We start from the raw sequence: 21,453 nt of genomic DNA on the forward strand, positions 1-21,453 counted from the left end.
ATCTGCACTTCTGAGGTAAATTTGTAATTACATCAATCTACACTTCTGAGGTAAATTTGTAATTACATCAATCTGCACTTCTGAGGTAAATTTGTAATTACATCAATCTGCACTTCTGAGGTAAATTTGTCATTACATCAATCTACATTTCTGAGGTAAATTTGTCATTACATCAATCTACACTTCTGAGGTAAATTTGTAATTACATCAATCTAAGTAGGGTGAATATACTGGTTCTAGCTCACTTTTCCCCATGTAAATGAATGGGGGATTTTCAGCGATTCCCTTTTTTTTCCCCTAAAAATAAACCCCCTTTTTATCCGTTTTTCCCTGCTGTGCAGGGGTTTGGCTTTTTGTGAGGCAATGTTTTATGGTCGGATGCCCTTCCTGGACGCCTCTTACAACACAGGGATATGGTACACCTATTCTAACCGGGGCATACACCGGGACCAGTATACTGGTACTCATTTCGCCGACCTCGGAAGGATGACAGGCTGAGTCAACCCCCTGGTGTTAATTCAGCAGCTGAGCGGGATTCGAACTCGGGACACTGGGATCCCAAGCCGCCACCCTAACCACTAAGCCAACACCAGGCTTTGTATATATATAACCAGGCTATCCCAAGGTATATTTATTTGTCTCCCCTTTAACCTGGGGGTTGAACAGCTCACTCATTGAACCTATAAAGATTTGTTCATTCTCAAATTCCTTCAATAGTTTAATTTTCTTTGCACAATAATCCCCATCTAAAACATTTGAATCTTTATATTTTTTAAGATACCCCTTTTGTGCCATTACGAAATGATAAACTTCTCTTAATGATCTCATCTGACCACCGCCCGAGTTGCAAATCATTTTTGTGTATAAACCACGCCATAAAAAAAGTTTTGTTTCAAATGTTTTCAGTTCATGCCGTGAAAATGAGGAAGTGTTTTTTGACACGGTCGTGCTGTGTGGTTTTAGACAGTCATGCTGTGAAAAAAATAGGAACTATTCTGTGAGACAAGGTCTCGTGTTTATATTTTATCTCAGAACACGAACTGAAAACATTTGAATCGAAACCATTTTAAGTATGTTTTGTAAATGATTCATACAATCGCCCAGTTATTTTCCAAGCTGTCATTTCCTGTGGCCGCACCCAATGTTTCGGGAATTTTCTCATTGTAAGCCTTATAAGTGATTCACCAGACAAAGTTTCTGCCAGACGGGATTTTCATTTTTACAACTGAGACATGGATGATCTCTCTTCCGATGAAGGCAAAAGCTTACTACAGAGTTGGTAAGTTTGTTTGGTTTTCTCTTTGAACGATGAAGCAAATGATTATTAATTAAATCATGATAATTCTGATATATATATATATATATATTTTTTCCCTGACAGGGCATTGGAAGAAATTGAGTTTACGTATCACGACGTGGTTCATGAAATTAATACTCTTATTGAAGAGATCAATGATTTTAGAAGAGAATTGAAAGACATTTTCAATGAGTGGCACGAAGTCTTATCACGTCCTATCATCTCGAAGGAATTAAACCAATGGTGAGACACGTGTGTGTGTGTCTGTCTTCCTACCTACCTCTCTCTGCTCTTATTGAAGAGATCAATGATTTATAATGACCGGTCTCTGATCTCGAATGAATTAAACCAATGGTGAGACACGTGTGTCTATGTGTGTCTATGTGTGTGTGTGTGTGTGTGTGTGCGTGTGTGCGTGTGTCTATGTGTGTCTATGTGTGTGTGTGTGTGTGTGTGTGTGTGTGTGTGCGTGTGCGTGTGTCTATGTGTGTGTGTGTGTGTGTGCGTGTGTGTGTGTGTGTGTGTGTGTGTGTGCGTGTGTGGGTGTGTGTTGCTTTCCCTGTCTGTCTGTCTCTTCATCTATACCCTTGACTTATTATTTTTTTTTTCAGCACTATCGCACAACATCAGCTGTTGAAGCAATCTTGTACAACACATGATTTTCTGGAGGTAAATATTTCTGAATTATTATTAATATCACTCTCTCTTTAGAATGTCGTCTAATGTTGGTTGCATTATTAGTTTGAACGCGGTTTTGTCAGTACACTGGAATTAATTTTATTGACCTTGAAAGGATGACAGGCTGAGTCGGCCTCCTGGTGTGTTAATTCAGTGGTCAACGAGGCTTACTCATATTACCATGTAATTATTATCCACTTTTTGTTTCAAAACAGAATATGGTGTCTGAGTTTCGAAATCACAAGACATCTGGAGAAGATTGCTGGGAAAGATTATACATTCTCGCAAATGAATATTTAATATTTTCAATATTAATAAATTATATTTGTTTTGTATACAATTACTTGATTCTGAATTACAAGAAGAGGATCAAAACATGAAGGGAGGGTAGGTGCGCCCCCCCAATGACCCATCACCCCCTCATCCCATCCCTCCCCTCCCCATGTGTGTGTGTGGGGAAGGGTGGGGGGTGGGATGAGGGAGGTGGTGGGTCAAAGGTGGGGGGCGCACAGGGGGGATGAGGGGGGTGGGGCTTGTGTGGGAGGGGCTTGTGTGGGCGGGGCTTCGGTGGGGCTTGTGTGGGCGGGGTGTGGGTGGGGCTTGTGTGGGTGGGGCTTGTGTGGGAGGGGTTTATGTGGGCGGGGCTTCGGTGGGGCTTGTGTGGGCGGGGTGTGTGTGGGCGGGGTTTATGTGGGTGGGGCTTGTGTGGGAGGGGTTTATGTGGGTGGGGCTTATGTGGGCGGGGTTTATGTGGGTGGGGCTTGTGTGGGAGGGGTTTATGTGGGTGGGGCTTATGTGGGCGGGGCTTCGGTGGGTCTTGTGTGTGCGGGGTTTATGTGGGTGTAGCTTGTGTGGGAGGGGTTTATGTGGACAGGGTTTATGTGTGTGGAGTTTTTGTGTGGAGCTTGTGTAGACAGGACTTATGTGGGAGGGGTTGATGTGGGCAGGGTTTATGTGGGCAGGGGCGAATGTGGATGAGGTTTGTGTGGATCAATGGATGGGTGGAGAGATGGGTGGATGGGTGGATGAGTGGAGCTTGTGTGGATGGGTGGATAATTTTTTAATTAAATAAACATGTTGTGTGTGGGGGAACTAATTAACTAATCACTAATTATGTGAATATGGGTGGAGCTTGTGTGTGTGGAGCTTGTGTGGAGCTTGTGTGGAGCTTGTGTGGAGCTTGTGTGGGGTTTGTGTGTGGTGGGGTTTGTGTGGGGTTTGTGTGGGAGGGGTTTATGTGGGTGGGGCTTGTGTGGGTGGAGTCAAAAAGGGGCGGAGTCAAAAAATTTCAATTTATTGGAGCTTGTGTGGGGTTTGTGTGTGGTGGGTTTGTGTGGGGTTTGTGTGGGTGGGGCTTGTGTGGGTGGAGTCAAAAAGGGGCGGAGTCAAAAAATTTCAATTTATCTTTGTCTTTTGTAATTCCTGTGAATAAAATGAACCTAAAATCTCTTCCCCTTCCAAATCATATATCTTATAAGTCCAAGGAACCGTATCTATTACATCAACAATTTTAAAAAGTTCTTTCGTCCATCGTTCAGTAAAACCCTTTTCAAAATGAGATTTCCACCTATATATTCTTACGATATCACCAACTTTGAACTTAGGTTTTCTGACATTAATCTCTTTTTCATATTTTAATTTTGTAAATGTTTCTGATGGCTTCATATTCGTTGACGTGTGAATCGTGTCATTATACTTATCCACAATATCCTGAATAAAAGATAACCATTGTTGTGAACCGAGTTGTGTGAATTTTTTATATAGTCTCTCTTTTAAGGTACGATTAAAACGTTCAACAACAACTGCCTTCCCTTCATTAAAGGTACTGTATAATGTAATACTGTTATTTTTTAGAAAATTCATAAATGTCTTGTTATAAAACTCTCTACCCTCATCAGTCCACAATTTTTTAGGTTTTCTCTTACTTTTATTAAATATCTGTTGAAAAGCTAACATAAGAGTATTACCTGTTTTGTTTTTTAAAGGGACAACCCACGCATATCTACTCCTCAAATCAATAACGGTTAAAGCATACTTGTACCCCTTATCATTATTGAGTTCAATCAAATCAGCAGACCAGATATAATCTACTTCCTTGGAATAAACTTTCCTTCTCTGAAACTTTGTGAATATTGGTTTATGTAATTCATCAGCTAATTGCTCTTCAGTCTTAATGGCATCATTAGAGCCTATGAGTTTTTTGAATTTCCAAGTCCAAGTTTCAATTTAGCACTAATCATCTTCTTCACGATGAACCTATCAACTTTTTCTCTCAAGGTTGGATTTTGTATCAGAGACAAATTATACAACATTTCTCTATCGGCTTCATGCTTTTCTTCCAACGTTGTGGTATTCCCATAATCAATATCGTGTCTCATGCACACTTCATCAACTCTATTGATTGGTTTACTCCAGGATTTAGGATTGTCTGCCTCATCTAATCTTTTATCCAAGTTTGTGCCTGGACCACAGAAAGAATACCCTGGAAGATGTAATTCCCCTGGTATTCCAGTAGTTGTAAATTTACTTCCTGATAAAAACTTTTGTATATCTCCTCCGAGTTTGTGTTTGGAGATAAATTGATTTTTTTTGAACCACACACCGAACATATACCTTTTTGGATAACCCTGTTATTTTTACTTTTAATATATGAAATATTTTTAGTATTAGTTTTCTTTTTACATTTGAGACAATAACTCATTTATTTATGTGAAAAAGTCCTGCAGAGTGCGAAAACCTTTTTAGTTTCCAACATGCACATTTGAATCTTAATTTTTAAAACATAAAGAATCCTAAGAAATGCCTTCACTCTCTCCTCCATTTATTTAAGAAAAAACTTGAATTAAAATGAATAGCTTGACGATGTCAATAGTCTTGAAGAAAATATTGCAAATAGACTTGTCAATTCTTTGTTTTCCTCCTCGGTGGGTTGAGTTATTTTCTGTAATACCGCCAATCTTTTTGAATCTCATTGGTTTCCATATTTTGATATTTATTTTGTCTCGCTCTTTCCTCCCTCTCCTCCCTCTCTCTCTTCTCTTTTTCCTCCTTCTCTTTCTTCTCCCTCTCCTCCTTCTCTCTCTTCTCTTTTTCCTCCTTCTCTTTCTTCTCCTTTTCCTCCTTCTCTTTCTTCTCCTTCTCCTCATTCTCCTTTTCCTCCTCTTCCCTCTCTTCTTCAACTCCTTCCTCATCCCTTACTATCCTTGAATCGTTTACACCCCATAGAATATTATACATATATTCATCAGGATTTCTTGTTATTCCTGCATCGAAAATAATTTTTTTTACAACAGGAAACCAATAAAATTTCTTTTGAATTTCTAAAAGAGCCTTACCTTTTCTTAACTTTATAATTTTTTCATTATTTAACATTCTAATTAAATCTAAAGTTGTCGGTTTATCAACATCAGCATAATGCCAATCTTTTATTGAAAATACCTCATTCTTATGTTGTAGAACATATTTATTAAAATACCGAATACCCTTTTCTTGAAGGTATGCTTGGACACAGAAATGATAATTTTCTTGAAGCCTTCTTGCTGTCATTTATGTATTAGAAATATATGTTAGAATAATATTATGGCACGAAACACCTCCCCATCTTCCCATAGTTAAATCATTTTGTATTTCCTTACTTATTATATATAATCCTGTTTTTTCTGTTTTCATGAGATAAACAAGGGCAAAACCATTATTATATTTACCCTTATTAAATTCTTTTATTTGTTGTTTACTAATCGTGGACCCACAAAACTCATTCTCGATACCAAGTGGATAATATTCTTCCTTACGAGACTGATTTAATTGTTCCAGGTCTTCGAGGTTAATTTTAAATGACCAATTATACCCTAAATCATTCATATCATACCCCCATTGTTCTATTCTCATACAAACGATACGCCCTTCTTTATAAAAATTTATTTTAATTCGAACTGTGAATTCTGTATGACCTGGAGATAATATCAACACTTCTGTATCTTTGGAATACACAGCCGTTTTATTTAAGGATATATATTGTGATAAATCGCTTAATCTCACCAAGTCATTCGCGTCAGTTGGGCTTGGATAATTTTTTAATTTATAAGCATTTTTCATGTTAATATTTTTGTTTATATTATATTTATGTCGTTCAGCCTGTGCCTTTGTATAATAATTTGATAAATCAATATCCAGTTCTTGAGATACACCAAAGATAGAACCATCTTTACCAACATAAGTCATTTATATTAGATTAAAAATAATATCATAAAATTTTTTATTTTTGTTGAGTTGAAATAACACATATAGACATAATTGACCACAACACTTGGAATTTAATTCTTGGACTTGAAATGTTTGATAAACACCATTCTGTAAGAATTTTATGACTTCAACAGGTGGTGGAAGACCAAAACTATCAAAATAATATTTGTCTTGATTATTAAAAATACAAACCCAATGAGAACCGTTCCCATTATTATCTTCTAAGTTCATAATAATATTCTTTGTATGTTTCGGCACATTTGTTAATTCATCTCTCATACAAATAACCACATTTTGAATTTTTAATTTCTTACAATATTTGGCAAGTTGTAAATTTGATGTTGTATTCTTTCCAAATTCTTTCAACCACTCATCAATGCTCATTTATTTATTAGAAAGATATAATCCATTACCTCTTTTCGTTAATTTTACACCTGCTTGTGCAATAGAAGAAAGCATATCTCCAACTAACAATCTCGCTTTATCAGGCAGACCTTCAAGTTTTTCAGCAAAATCTACAATTACGCCACTTCCACTAATTTGTTTCTCCAACTCTTTGTTATGTCTTTCCAATTCTTTTTGAGCCTGGAGTTGAGCCTTCCTTTCGTTGGCAGTTTTCACCGCTGTTGAAATACCACCCGTCAATGCTCCAACCGCACTTAAACCAGCAAATAAAGGAATTAGAAATGGGAGAAATCCTCCACTCGTCTCTCTTATTGAATATTTTTTCAACATTGGTTTTGTCATTTTAATTTTAAGTGAGCCAGTGTCATTCAAGATTTTAACCTGTTCTCTTGTGAGCAAAACATCAATTCTTACTGCTCCTTTTCTCTGAATTGTATTAACGTTAATCGTACAAGGCTTTTGATTTTGAACACAAGATGATAGTTTATGAAGATTGATTTGATTAACATATACCCCAGTTGGTACTTTGCCACTCATTTATTTAACAAAAAATTATGTGAGACTAATCATCACACCATTATCTGTATTAATCTGCAATTCTGTTTCTTCCAAAAGCAAACAATATGTATCAACTTCTTCACTCTCTCCTCTTTCAATGTATAGGGAAGTATCCACTCGATTAGACTTTATAGTTTCCTTTTGCGCGCTCAGGTCAAACGCATAGATTGTATACAAACTTTTAAATGCTGTCATATCCAAAATAGGTTCTTTATTTCCATTACTTTCACACACCTTTTGGTAAGACTTGTATGCTTCAGCAAAATCATTTTTTTCCCAATTAATTTCCAATCTATCTCGTGGATAAAATGTTCCATCTAGAGAAACGCGAAGTTGTTTCACCTTAGCATTATCACTCAATGCATTATTCTTATCAGTCGCAGTATCACCATCTGGCTTTTTAAAAATGATCCACAGATATCGTGGCTTTCCTTCCAGAACACCCAAATTCCACGTGTAAGTAGTTTGATTGAGTTTAACGTGTTGACATCTTCTTTTGAGGTATGATACACTGAGTGGTTTCTTTGAGTTAAGTCTTCGATTCAACATCTCTTCTGTTTTAAGATTAGGAGTATATTCACTGATATACCAACTCATCTCCTCAATTACAAATTTATTCTGATCACCAAAAGCATTACCAACACCAAAAAGCAATCTATTTTCATTATCATTCCTTTGTAGTTGAAATCTAATTTTAAGACCATACAGAACTTTATCATGATCACAAAATCCAAATATACCTTTAAGAGGAACCGCCACAGTAAAACTATTTTCTGCTTTTGTATCATCATTATACGCTCCTTTCCTTTGAATATATCCAGGGTCTGTGTTTGTTCCCGTTGACATATCAGGAATAAAACCTTCGACAGACCCCTTTCCCATTCTATCACTGAATGTATAGAGTGTAAATTTTATCATTTCAGATACAGCAGAGACATAATCAACCGCTTCAACTTCTTGTGTTCCAATATACAAACGCACACTATCAAACATTTTCCAGAAGAAATCATTTACAAGTGTAGCGTTTGTGTTATTCCCAGCTTTAGTGAATTTAAATTTACACAACAAGAAACTTTCGGAGAGATTCAAATAGGTTTGTTGATTATTTATTTCAAAACTTTTTGTACCATTCGTATTCCAGTCTGTTCCAGTTATTGCATTTACCTTGAAGTAATCTTCTTTTTTAGTGGAGTTTGAGATAATAATAGTATCATCCAAATCATAGATACTATCAATTGCTTCCATACTTGTATTTATTTAGGAAAAAAGATGTTAAAACTTTTGAAACCCTGATCCAAGTATTTGAATTATTTTCTGTCGTTCTTGGGGGGACAACTGAGTTTTGCCTTTCTTAATTTCTTTTATTGCTTGTAATTTATGAGATTCCTTCTGAGCATCTTTTATACTCTTTACAGCACCTGCTACATTTCCCACAGCAGAAGCAGTTGAACCAATTAGATCTTTATGTTTAAGAATAGTTGAACCAATACCCATGAGAGTATCAATTATCCCATCTCCTCTAAATTGATGTCCAACACCCCTTTGTCTCTTAGGTTTATAGTATCCTCTACCAAGATACATACCTTCACCCTTGTAGTATGGGGAAAGGAACATCCCATCCCCTGTAATTATTTTATATTTTCCCAACTCGTGTTTCCTCACAATAACCATCGTATTTATTTATTGGAAAACTTCACGTAGGTGAATTCTGATGGATATAACTTCTCCATTAAAAGAAATCACACGATTATCTTGGTCGGTTATCCTAAAATTTACTCTGTGTATGGTTTTTCCTGACACAGGTAGATAAACCAAATTTTTGGGTTCCATATTGAATTTATAACCAATTGGGGTTGAGTATGCACTGAATGAAAATATTGTATTTGTTTTTTTCCATCATTATAAGCACCATCAATCAAATCACAGTGAATTAACACCGAATTTATTCCTGAGGATATTTGAATGACATTATCACTGTAAAACGTCCCATTAGTTTCAATCTTTTTTGAGGAGAAACCCAATAACTCTCTAAATGAATTATCAATTGTGAAATCAACCTTGTAGTTATTTTTAACTTTAATCGTTGATTTTGAAGTATGTTTTTGAATGTTTATAACAATATTTTTGGTTCATCACCCTGTTCTTTCATAAGACGAGCAATTTCGGAAGATATTTGAGAAATCTCATATGCTCCGGGTGAGACTGTTATCGTTTTGTATCCACTTCCGGGATTATAACTAAACTTGTCATTTTTATCAGTTATATTAAATAAGGTATTATAAGTTTCCATGGACAATAAAGATGCCTCATATTCTTTTGTTGTGTCAAGTTGTAGTGGGTATGGGAATGAAGATGTGTGGTCGCTTGTTGTGAAATTGAAACTAAGGATTGTGCTTCTCATCTTATTTAATATGAGATAAAATGTCTTTATATTGATATTTATTAATTATTTTCATGTTCATCAACTGGTCTAAAATGGCTGATGCTTCATTAAAACAATTGTTATTTCCAGCCTTCTGACTGCCTAACAACAATAACAGTCTATTAACTAATTGCGATGGGTCATTTGGAAGAAAACTAACACCTGAACCAAGGATACTTAAAGCCTGAATAATGTGTTTCTCCTTCTCATTCTTCCTACTTTTACCAGAAAGAATAACCTTATAATTTAGAGTGTTCAGCAAATCAATATATACTCTATCATCATTATTTTCCATATCCAATGGTTTATCAATATACTTTGATTCATCCTTCACAGTTGAACCTTGTCTTCCATCTTTTGTGAGAAGAAACATTAATCTCGGAGTTAGTTTAACAGGGGGTTGAGCAGAACTTAAGAACCTTAATTCATCATTAAATATCAATACCTTTTCTTGAACAAGATGAAATATTGCTGGTTGTTCTGTTGGAATGAGTCCTGCTTTGGTTTTTGAATCCGCTGAATATTCATTGTTTTGAACAGCATTCACAATATAATCAGGGGGTTGATTAATCTCTTCCAGTTGTTGAAATAAACCTTCATCATGTTCTAATTCTCCAATATGCTCTAATTCTTCCTCCGTCATTTGACTGAAATCTTTTAACATTTGGAGCTTTCTGGGAGTATATTCTACTGTGGGAACTGTGGAAACATCTTTCATTTTTTCTTGGGAAGTTTTTAAAAGTGGTTTAAAAAATTTCTCTTGTTTTCTTTCAAATGCTTCTTCGCCCGTTAGTTTCTGTCTGCGTTTCTTCTTTATGTCTTCCTGTTGTTTTACAACTTTTGAAACCAACTCTTGATGTTCCTTAAATCTTCTTGCTCTTTCTTTTACATCCATTTATTTATTGTAAAATATCATTTAATGAATTGTAAAGATCAACAGGGAAATTTTCCTTTTCTTCATCATTCAAGTAGATGTGTTCAAATAAATCCTTTTCTTTAAATATTTCATCAAATTCTTTATTAACATTAATGCGAGTTGTAATTTCTTCTTCACTAATACTTGCATCTCTGCTTTTCATACGTTTGCGTTGAGTTTCTTCATCAACATCAAAACCGAATGATAAAATCTTCACTCCACTCAGATGTTTAATAATTTGTCTCGTTCCTTCTGGATTAGTTTCTAATATCCCAACACCACCAGATTTTAGTTTCCTTAACTCACTCTTACAATGTGAATATTTTGTTGTACCAAGAGAAACCTCCTCAAACATTTGACCTTCATTCCTCAATCGCATATGTTCCTCCACTGAAATATAGTGATAATCTTCACCTTTTACTTCTCCAGGTCTTATTGCTCTAGTTGTTGTTGATACAATGCGTATCACGGGGTGTTTTTTAAGTAAATTTACAATATTCTCATTTGTACTACACAAGAACCTTGATTTATGAAAGTTTTTTCCAGAAGCAGATTTACCCACAAGATTTATAATAATAGTTGTCATTTATATATGTAATTGTTTATAAAACAAAAAATATATCCCTTAATATCTCATCTTGTTTCACAACAATATATTTATATTTTTCAGTCGTGTGCTTCATATAATCCTCAAATTTCTTTTTACTACATAATGTAGAACAATTATCTCTCCAAAAATTATTGATATCTATTGAATTTAACTTGAATAAAATAAAAGTATTAGCATTGTTTCTGATGGAACGACGAGGAAGTTGAAAGTACGATTGACTAAGATAAATACAATTACAAGAAGAATGTCTCCCTCTTGTGTAGTAGCTGTCCATTACTGTTTGGTTTCTCTCATTAACACAATCATCAAAGATAACGAGGTTCTTTTTTGATTTATCCAAATCTTGGGGAGACGGTATATCATCCGTATTATCACTAAGAATACAAGTTATAGGATTTGATTTCTTTTTACATCTCTGTGTATCACAAAATAGTTGAATTATATCTTCAATGTTATAATCATTTAGGTTTTTTTGACGTTTAAATAAACCGATTATATCTTCTTTTTGAAGACCAGCATTAAAACCTTGTGAGAGTAGTTGATACTCTGGTTGAAAACTTCGACTTTGTGAAAATTATTAAATTGTCATAATCTAAAAAGTTGGGAGTGAGGAGCATTTTTAAAAGTAAGCAGGTTTTTCCACATCCACTTGAACCAACTATGAGACATCTTAATGAATTTGGGAGATTTTTATGGTTGTTAAATTTTATCTTATTTTCCCAAATAGGTAAAAAATCATTCATTTATATATTTGAAAAACAGGTTATTTAATTTATTATTGGCTTTTTTAGAAACTCTATATTTTATCCTAAGTTCAGGTTTAATTTCAAGATAATCCATTATTTTATTTATACAATATCTTGTGTTGATATTTCCCTGAAAATTACATCCATGAATAATATACAACAACAATCCTTTGAACATTTCTCTTATACGTTCAGTTTCTTCCCTTGTAAGGAAAGGTGTGTTATCATCCTCATACTTTACATTCATTTCTCTAATCAATCTTGTAAAGTAATTCATTTTTGGTGTAAATCTAAAAGAATTATTTTCCTTTTTATATTTTTTATTATCATTAATTAGAAGATAATCACAGAATATACATTGTTTATAGGCTTTTGACTCTGTGTTTAATCCCCGTCTTTCACACGCAGGACAATTCTCAAATTTGTCATATGGAGAATCAGGAAAGTCTAGCATATTTATAAAGTAAAACTTTACTTAAACTGAAATTCATCTATACTTTCAGTTGTATATTACCATCGATATCGATATACTTTTTCATTATCAGATTCAACGACAACATTTTTTATATTAAAGGTAATTTTAAAATTATCGTTAACTACTATTGAACGAAATGTCATTTCACCTGATATATTAACATCCTTTATTTCATCAGGATTTACATCTTTAGGGTTGTTGAAAAAAATACAAATTTCTCCTTGCATATTACAGATGGTCTTATCTTTTCTTTCTAAAGCTTCATCCATAAGGTTTTTGTTCTTTGATACTTTTTCTTGTTTCATTGCTTTTTCTAGTTTTGAATATATTACTAGAAGGAGAGGAGAAACTTTTGTTAGAGATACTTTAATTGATGTTCTACCAGGTATACTAAAGGCCCTTCCACTGAAGGAAATTGAAGAACTCATATTATTTACCATAATAGTTTTTATCCAATAGTTGTTATATTTATCTTTGTTCAATTTTACATCCTTGACATATTTCTCAGTATCTTTAACAGATGAAGAGATTGATTGAAACTTGTCTTTTGTGTCTTGAAACATTGTATTTATTAAGTGAAAAAGTTGGAGGATAAAATGGTTTTAAGCACAGATTCACCTTGTAAAACAAACGAAATTTTCATCAAGAAAATTTTAGTTTAAGCAAAGTTTTATTCTATAAATATGGTGAATACAACGTACTGCGATGTTTGTAATCACGAATATAAACATTATAGAAAACACCTCCGAACCAACAAACACACATTTAATCTGTTTCATAAAATATCTCCTCTTGAGTTGGAAAGAAAACATTGTGATATCTGTTCAAAGGATGTTTTGAAGAGTAGTTATAATAAACATCTTCAATCACAAAAACACAAGAAAAATGAGTTTAAAGTAAAGGGAGACTATTATATTGAAAACACTGATGGGGCATTTAAAGGGCATATAAAAATAAGGATTTTTCAATTTGGAGAACCCGGTCCATCATCAATAGCTGAATCAATTGAAATAGTGAAACCCGATGTTGAAAAATTTATTAAAAAGACATTAAAAGAAATGAAAACTTTAAAGTTTTATATGGGAGTGAAAATGAATATGAAAAGACAAGATGAAGAACAAACTCCTTATATGAGAACAGATCTTCATTTTATAACATCATTTCAAGATTTTTTGAATAGTGGGGTTTATGAAGAACTATCAAGACAAGAGGAGGATGTTGATAATACAGTGGTAGGAAGTGGATTCAATATTAAAAAATCATCTTTTTAGATATACACATTCTAAAATCAAACCCTCTTAAAGCTTCTTCTTATATTGAATTACCAAAAGAAATAAAACTAAAGAAGGCAGTTGTTAATATTAAGAACAATGATAATAAATGTTTTCTCTGGTCTGTTCTTGCTCACTTACATCCACCAAAATGTAATTCAGAAAGAGTAAAACAATATATGAAATATGAGAATACCTTGGACATTAAAGATTTTAAATTCCCAATGCCACTAACAGATATTCCTAAATTTGAGAAAAAGAATAATCTTTCTATTAATGTATATGGATTAACGGATACAAACAAAGTTCAAATATTAAAAATTTCAAACAACTATAAAAATGAAGAAACACACATTGATCTTTTATATTTTAGTGTTGGAAAGAATTCACATTACACATACATCAATAATTTATCAAGATTAATCTCTTCTCAGGTATTCAGAACAGCAAACAAAATATATCCTTGTAAGCGATGTCTTAATTCATTTCATACAAAAGAACGATTAGAACAACATTCAAAATATTGTAGTAATCATAAATCAGCTGTAATTACAATGCCTAAACCTGGTGAAAAGATTTCTTTTGAAGATTATAATAAATCTATCATGCACCCATTTGTGATATACGCTGATTTTGAGTGTATCCTTAAAAAGATAAATACTGCTTCTCCTAATCCAAAAGAACCATATACAAATAAATATCAAAAACATATTCCTTGTGGTTTCTGTTATTATATCAAATCATCTGTTGGAGAAAAGTATAACAAACTTGAACATTATCGTGGAAAAAATGCTTCACAAGAGTTTGTAAAACGATTAGAAAAGGATTGTATAAGACTCACTAAATTAATGAAAGAAACAAATGAACCGATGAAATTAACCAAAGAAGAAAAATTAGAATTTAGAATGAACAATATCTGTCATATTTGTGAGGGGGAAATTAAGGAGTCTAAAGTTAGAGACCATTGTCATCTTACTGGTAAATATAGAGGTCCCGCTCATTCCTGTTGTAATCTTAATTATAAATTACCTTCTTTTATTCCAGTCTTTCTTCACAACAGCGCCAACTATGATACACATCTATTTATAAATGAACTTTCAAAAACACCAGGGAATATTTCTGCCATAACAAACACAAGTCAAAAGTATATTTCATTTTCAAAAATGATATTCACAAAACCTTTAACTCGTATTAGGTTTCTAGATTCTTACAAGTTTATGGGAACACCACTAGCCTACCTCGCATCAAATCTAAACTCCACGGACTCTTTTCCAAATCTTAATTCATTCTTTCCAAAAGAGGAAATTCTCACTAAAGAGGAAATTCAGATTAAAGAGAGAATTCAAAGTAAAGAGGAAACTGTAATTAATGAAGAAATTCTAACTGAAGATGAAATTCTAATCATAAAGAAAATTCGAACAATGAATGAAATTCTAACTAAAGAGGAAATTCTGATTAAAGATGAAATTCTGATTAAAGAAGGAATTCTTACGAGAGAGGAAATTCAAACAAGGAATGAAATTCAAAGTAAAGAGAAAATTCTTACAAGTAAGGGAATTTATCCTTATGATTATATGGATTCATTTATGAGATTTAAAGAAACACAACTTCCATCAAAAGAAAGTTTCTATAATAACCTTTATGAAGAAGAGATAAGTGATAAGGAATATAAACACGCACAAGAAATATGGAAATTATTTAAGATAAAGAACCTTGGAGAATATCACGATTTATATCTAAAAACAGATGTTTTATTGTTAGCTGATGTGTTTGAGGCTTTTAGAACACTCTGTCATAATAAAAATTGTTATGGATTAGACCCTGCCCACTATTTCACAGCTCCTGGTTTAGCTTGGAGTGCAATGTTGAAAATGACAAAACAAGATATAGATTTAATCAGTGATGTTGATATGCTTTTGATGATTGAGAAGTCCAAGAGAGGTGGAATATCACAAGTATGTTCAAAAAGATATGCGAAAGCAAATAATAAATATCTCCCAAATTATGATAGTGAAAAAGATAGTAATTATTTGATGTATTTTGATGCTAATAATTTGTATGGATGGGCAATGTCTCAATCTCTACCTTATGGTAAATTAGAGTGGGTGGAAGAAAAGGATTATGAAAAGGCTTTGATGAATATTGTTATTTCTTCTCAAGAGGAATTGAATGACGAAGAAGAAGGTTATTATTTTGAAGTTGATTTGAGGTACCCGAGTGTTCTTCATAATAAGCATAAAGACCTTCCTTTTGCATGTGAGAAAGAAACCCCAAAGAAAGAATGGTTCAGTGATTATCATAAAAGTTTTAATATTAAAGGCAAATCAACAGAAAAGTTATTAACAACATTCTATGATAAAGAGGGATATGTTTTACATCAGAGAAGCTTAAAACAGTTTTTGAGAGAAGGATTGAGAGTAGCTAAAATTCATAGAGTTTTAAAATTTAAACAAAGTCCTTGGGTGAAAAAGTATATTCAATTCAATACAGATATGAGAGCAAATACAAAAGTAAAATTTGAAGGGGACTTTTATAAATTAATGAATAATGCTGTATTTGGAAAGACTATGGAAAATGTTAGAAACAGGCAAAACATTAGATTCGCAACATCTTGAAAAGAAGCTTGAGATTGATAAATAAACCAAGTTTTGAGAGAGAAGAGGTTTTTTCAGAGAACTTTTCTGCAATTCATATGAAAAAGGAAAGTATTGTAATGGATAAACCAATTTATATTGGAACAGCAGTTCTTGATTTATCAAAGATATTGATGTATGATTATTTGTATAATGACTTAAAGAAAGAGTATGGTGAAAATGTTTCATTGTTGTATATGGACACTGATAGTTTTATCCTAGATATAAAAACTGATGATGTTTATGAAGATATGAAGAAAAATATTGGAGTATATGATACAAGTAATTTCAGCAAGAAGAGTGAGTTATTTTCCAAAAAGAATGAAAAGGTTATTGGTAAGTTTAAGGATGAGTTGGGTGGAAAAGTAATGAGTGAGTTTATTGGATTGAGAGCAAAGGCATATGCTTATAAGTATGGTGATCAGATTGATAAGAGGTTAAAGGGAATAAAGAAATATGTAATAAAGAAATCAATAACTTTTAGAAATTATTATAATTGTTTGATGAATAAGAAAGAAGAATACAGGAAAATGAATACAATAAGAAGTTATAAACATAACATATATAGTGAAGAAGTAAATAAAAAGGCATTAGGAGCCTTTGATGATAAGAGATTTATTTTAGATAATGGAATAGATTGTGTTCCATATGGATATTGTATGATAGAGTGTATAAAATAGATTGCGTTTTAACGATGGGAAGAAGGGTTAGGGTTTTTAAGGGCTACCGCCGCGTTTTTTCACAATATATAAATGGTTAAACCAAGTATTAATCAAACTAAAGAGTGGAGAAAATCTCAGTCTTGGTATATAAATGGAAAACATAATGAATGTGAAAAATATCAAATAAGTCTTATTGAAAAAATAACTAAAACAAAGGTAAATAAAACAAATAAGCGAATCAATTTAAAAAGTAGTAAGTTAGAGGATGTAAAGAAAAAAATGAATATCCTTGAATGGACTGAAAACTTTGATGGTTATCAATTGAACAATGAAAAAACAATTTACTATAATCTCAAAATGATATGTGGCTCAGGAGGTGGTCAGATGAGATCATTAAGAGAAGTTTATCATTTCGTAATGGCACAAAAGGGGTATCTTAAAAAATATAAAGATTCAAATGTTTTGTTTGTCAATATTTTAGATGGGGATTATTGTGCAAAGAAAATTAAACTATTGAAGGAATTTGAGAATGAACAAATCTTTATAGGTTCAATGAGTGAGCTGATCAACCTCCAGGTTAAAGGGGAGACAAATAAATATACCTTGGGATAGCCTGGTTATATATATACAAAGCCTGGTGTTGGCTTAGTGGTTAGGGTGGCGGCTTGGGATCCCAGTGTCCCGAGTTCGAATCCCGCTCAGCTGCTGAATTAACACCAGGGGGTTGACTCAGCCTGTCATCCTTCCGAGGTCGGCGAAATGAGTACCAGTATACTGGTCCCGGTGTATGCCCCGGTTAGAATAGGTGTACCATATCCCTGTGTTGTAAGAGGCGTCCAGGAAGGGCATCCGACCATAAAACATTGCCTCACAAAAAGCCAAACCCCTGCACAGCAGGGAAAAACGGATAAAAAGGGGGTTTATTTTTAGGGGAAAAAAAAGGGAATCGCTGAAAATCCCCCATTCATTTACATGGGGAAAAGTGAGCTAGAACCAGTATATTCACCCTACTAATCTACACTTCTGAGGTAAATTTGTAACTACATCAATCTCCACTTCTGAGGTAAATTTGTAATTACATCCATCTACACTTCTGAGGTAAATTTGTAATTACATCAATCTACACTTCTGAGGTAAATTTGTCATTACATCAATCTGCACTTCTGAGGTAAATTTGTAATTACATCAATCTGCACTTCTGAGGTAAATTTGTCATTACATCAATCTACATTTCTGAGGTAAATTTGTCATTACATCAATCTACACTTCTGAGGTAAATTTGTAATTACATCAATCTACACTTCTGAGGTAAATTTGTAATTACATCCATCTACACTTCTGAGGTAAATTTGTAATTACATCCATCTACACTTCTGAGGTAAATTTGTAATTACATCCATCTACACTTCTGAGATAAATTTGTAATTACATCCATCTACACTTCTGAGGTAAATTTGTAATTACATCAATCTACACTTCTGAGGTAAATTTGTAATTACATCAATCTACACTTCTGAGGTAAATTTGTAATTACATCAATCTACACTTCTGAGGTAAATTTGTAATTACATCAATCTGCACTTCTGAGGTAAATTTGTAATTACATCAATCTGCACTTCTGAGGTAAATTTGTAATTACATCAATCTACACTTCTGAGGTAAATTTGTAATTACATCCAATCTCTGCACTTCTGAGGTAAATTTGTAATTACATCAATCTACACTTCTGAGGTAAATTTGTAACTACATCCAATCTCCACTTCTGAGGTAGTTGTAATTTACATCCAATCTTCACTTTCTGAGGTAAATTCTGTAATTACATCAATCAGTACTTCTGAGGTAAATTTGTAATTACATCAATCTTCACTTCTGAGGAGTAAATTTGTAATTACATCATATCCATCTACACTTCTGAGGTAAATTTGGAATTACATCCAATCTACACTTCTGAGGTAAAATTTGTAATTACATTCAATCTACACTTCTGAAATGAGGCCTTAATTACATCAATCTATTGCTTAAAATTAAATTTGTAATTACATCAATCTACACTTCTGAGGTAAATTTGTAATTTACATCCAATCTACACTTCTGAGGTAAACGGTAACTACATCAATCTCCACTTCTGGAGGTAGAATTTGTAACTACATCCAATCTACACTTCTGAGGCAAATTTGAGTAATTACATCAATCTACACTTTCATGTAAATTTGTAATTACATCAATCTTCACTTCTGAGGTAAATTTGTAATTACATCCAATCTTCTCACTTCTACAGGGTAAATTTGTAATTACATCAATCTACACTTCTGAGGTAAAATTTGTAATTACATCCAATCTACACTTTCTGAGGGTAAATTTGCATTACATCAATTCACACTACCTACAAGGGTAAGTTTGTAACTACATCAATTCTCCACTTCTGAGGGGTAAGTTAGTAATTACGTCCCATCTACACTTCCGAGGTAAATTTGGAATTACATCAATCTACACTTCTGAGGTAAATTTGTAATTACATCAATCTACACTTCTGAGTTAAATTTGTTACTTCATCAATCTACACTTGAGGGGTAAATTTTGTAATTTTACATCCAATCTACACTTTATGTAAATTTGCCATTACATCCAATTCTACACTTCTGAGGTAAATTTTGTAATTACATCAATTCACACCTTCTGAGTAAAATTTATGTTCACATCAATCTGCACTTCTGAGGGTAAAATTTGTGATTACATCAAATCTACACTTCCAGTAGATAAATTTGTAATTACATCAATCTGCACTTCTGAGGTAAATTTGTTACTTACATCAATCTACACTTCTGAGTAAATTTGTAAATTACATCAATCTCCACTTCGTAGTGTAAATTTGCAATTTTATCCAATCTACACTTCTGAGGGTAAATTTGTAATTACATCAATCTACACTTCTAGAGGTAAATTTGTAATTACATCAATCTACACTTCTCTGAGGGTAAATTTGTAATTACATCAATCTACACTTCTGAGGTAAATTTGTGGTAATTACACTACCTGCACTTCCGAGGTAAAATTTGTAACTACATCAATCTCCACTTCTGAGAGTAAATTTGTAATTACATCCAATCTGTACACTTCTGAGGGTAAATTTGTAACTACATCAATCTACACTTCTGGTAAATTTGTAATTACATCAATCTGCACTTCTGAGGTAAATTTGTAATTACATCAATCTACACTTCTGAGGTAAATTTGTAATTGCATCAATCTCTACTTCTGAGGTAAATTTGGTAATTACATCCATCTGCACTTCTGAGGGTAAATTTGTAATTACATCAATCTACACTTCTGAGTGTAGAATTTGTAATTACATCAATCTACACTTCTGAGGTAAATTTTGTAATTACATCCAATCTACACTTCGAGGAGTAAATTTGTAATTACATCAATCTACACTTCTGAGGTAAATTTGTAATTACATCCCAATCTACACTTCTGAGGGTAAATTTGTAATTACATCAATCTACACTTCTGAGGAGCAAATTGGTAATTACATCCCATCTACCACTTCTGAGGTAAATTTGTAATTACATCCCAATCTACACTTCTGAGGTAAATTTGTAATTACATCAATCTACACTTCTAGTAAATTTGGTATAGGCCCATCCATCTACACTTCTGAGGTAAATTTGTAATTACATCAATCTACACTTCAAGACAAATTTGGAATTACATCCAATCTACACTTTCTGAGGCAAATTTGTAATTACATCAATCTACACTTCTGAGGGTAAATTTGTAGTACATCAATCTACACTTCTGAAAAATTTGTAATTACATCCAATCTACTTCTGAGGTAAATTTTGTAAATGCATCAATCTCTACACTTCTGAGGTAAATTTGTAGTACATCAATCTGCACTTCTGAAATCAAATTTGTAATTACATCCAATTCTACACTTCTGAGGGTAAATTTGTAATTACATCAATCTGCACTTCTGAAGGTAAATTTGTAATTACATCAGTCTACACTTCTGAGGGTAAATTTGTAATTACATCAATCTACACTTCTGAGGTAAATTTGTAATTACATCCATCCCCCTTCTGAGGTAAGGTGCCATTACGTAATCTACACTTCTGAGGTAAATTTGTAATTACATCAATCTTCACTTCTGAGGTAAATTTGTAATTACATCAATCTACACTTCTGAGGTAAATTTTGTAATTACATCCATCTACACTTCTGAGGTAAAATTTGGAATTACATCAATCTACACTTCTGAGGTAAATTTGTAATTACATCCAATCTACACTTCTGATGAGTAGAATTTGTACTAGCATCCAACTACCTTCCAAGGTAAATTTGGAATTACATCAATTCTACACTTCTGAGAATAGAATTTGTAATTACATCCAATCTCTGCACTTCCGAGATAAGTGCAGTACATCAACGGTTACATACCTGAGAGTAAATTTGCAATTGCATCCAATCTACACTTCTGAGGAGTAAATTTGTAATTACATCCATCTACAATTTCCGAGGTACCTGGAATTACATCA

The 21,453-nt window shown here is 33.2% G+C and overlaps 1 protein-coding gene and 1 long non-coding RNA gene across 2 annotated transcripts in view; both read left to right on the forward strand.

Moving 5' to 3' along the window:
- Positions 1–2,501, forward strand: part of LOC147014107 (uncharacterized) — a 2,830-nt gene extending 329 nt beyond the window's left edge. The window contains exons 1-4 of the long non-coding RNA XR_015050649.1: positions 1–1,279; positions 1,382–1,540; positions 1,909–1,966; positions 2,191–2,501. The exon at positions 1–1,279 is cut by the window's left edge and continues 329 nt beyond it. This is a non-coding gene — a long non-coding RNA (uncharacterized LOC147014107). The remainder of the gene's footprint in view (positions 1,280–1,381; positions 1,541–1,908; positions 1,967–2,190) is intronic.
- The window catches only part of LOC147014106 (RING finger protein 150-like), a 108,839-nt gene that overhangs the window by 66,368 nt on the left and 21,018 nt on the right, over positions 1–21,453 (forward strand). The window lies entirely within an intron of this gene.

This window comes from Eptatretus burgeri, chromosome 13 (genome assembly GCF_056783735.1).
Source record: "Eptatretus burgeri isolate ZD-2024b chromosome 13, Ebu_testis_v1, whole genome shotgun sequence".
Taxonomy (NCBI): domain Eukaryota; kingdom Metazoa; phylum Chordata; class Myxini; order Myxiniformes; family Myxinidae; genus Eptatretus; species Eptatretus burgeri.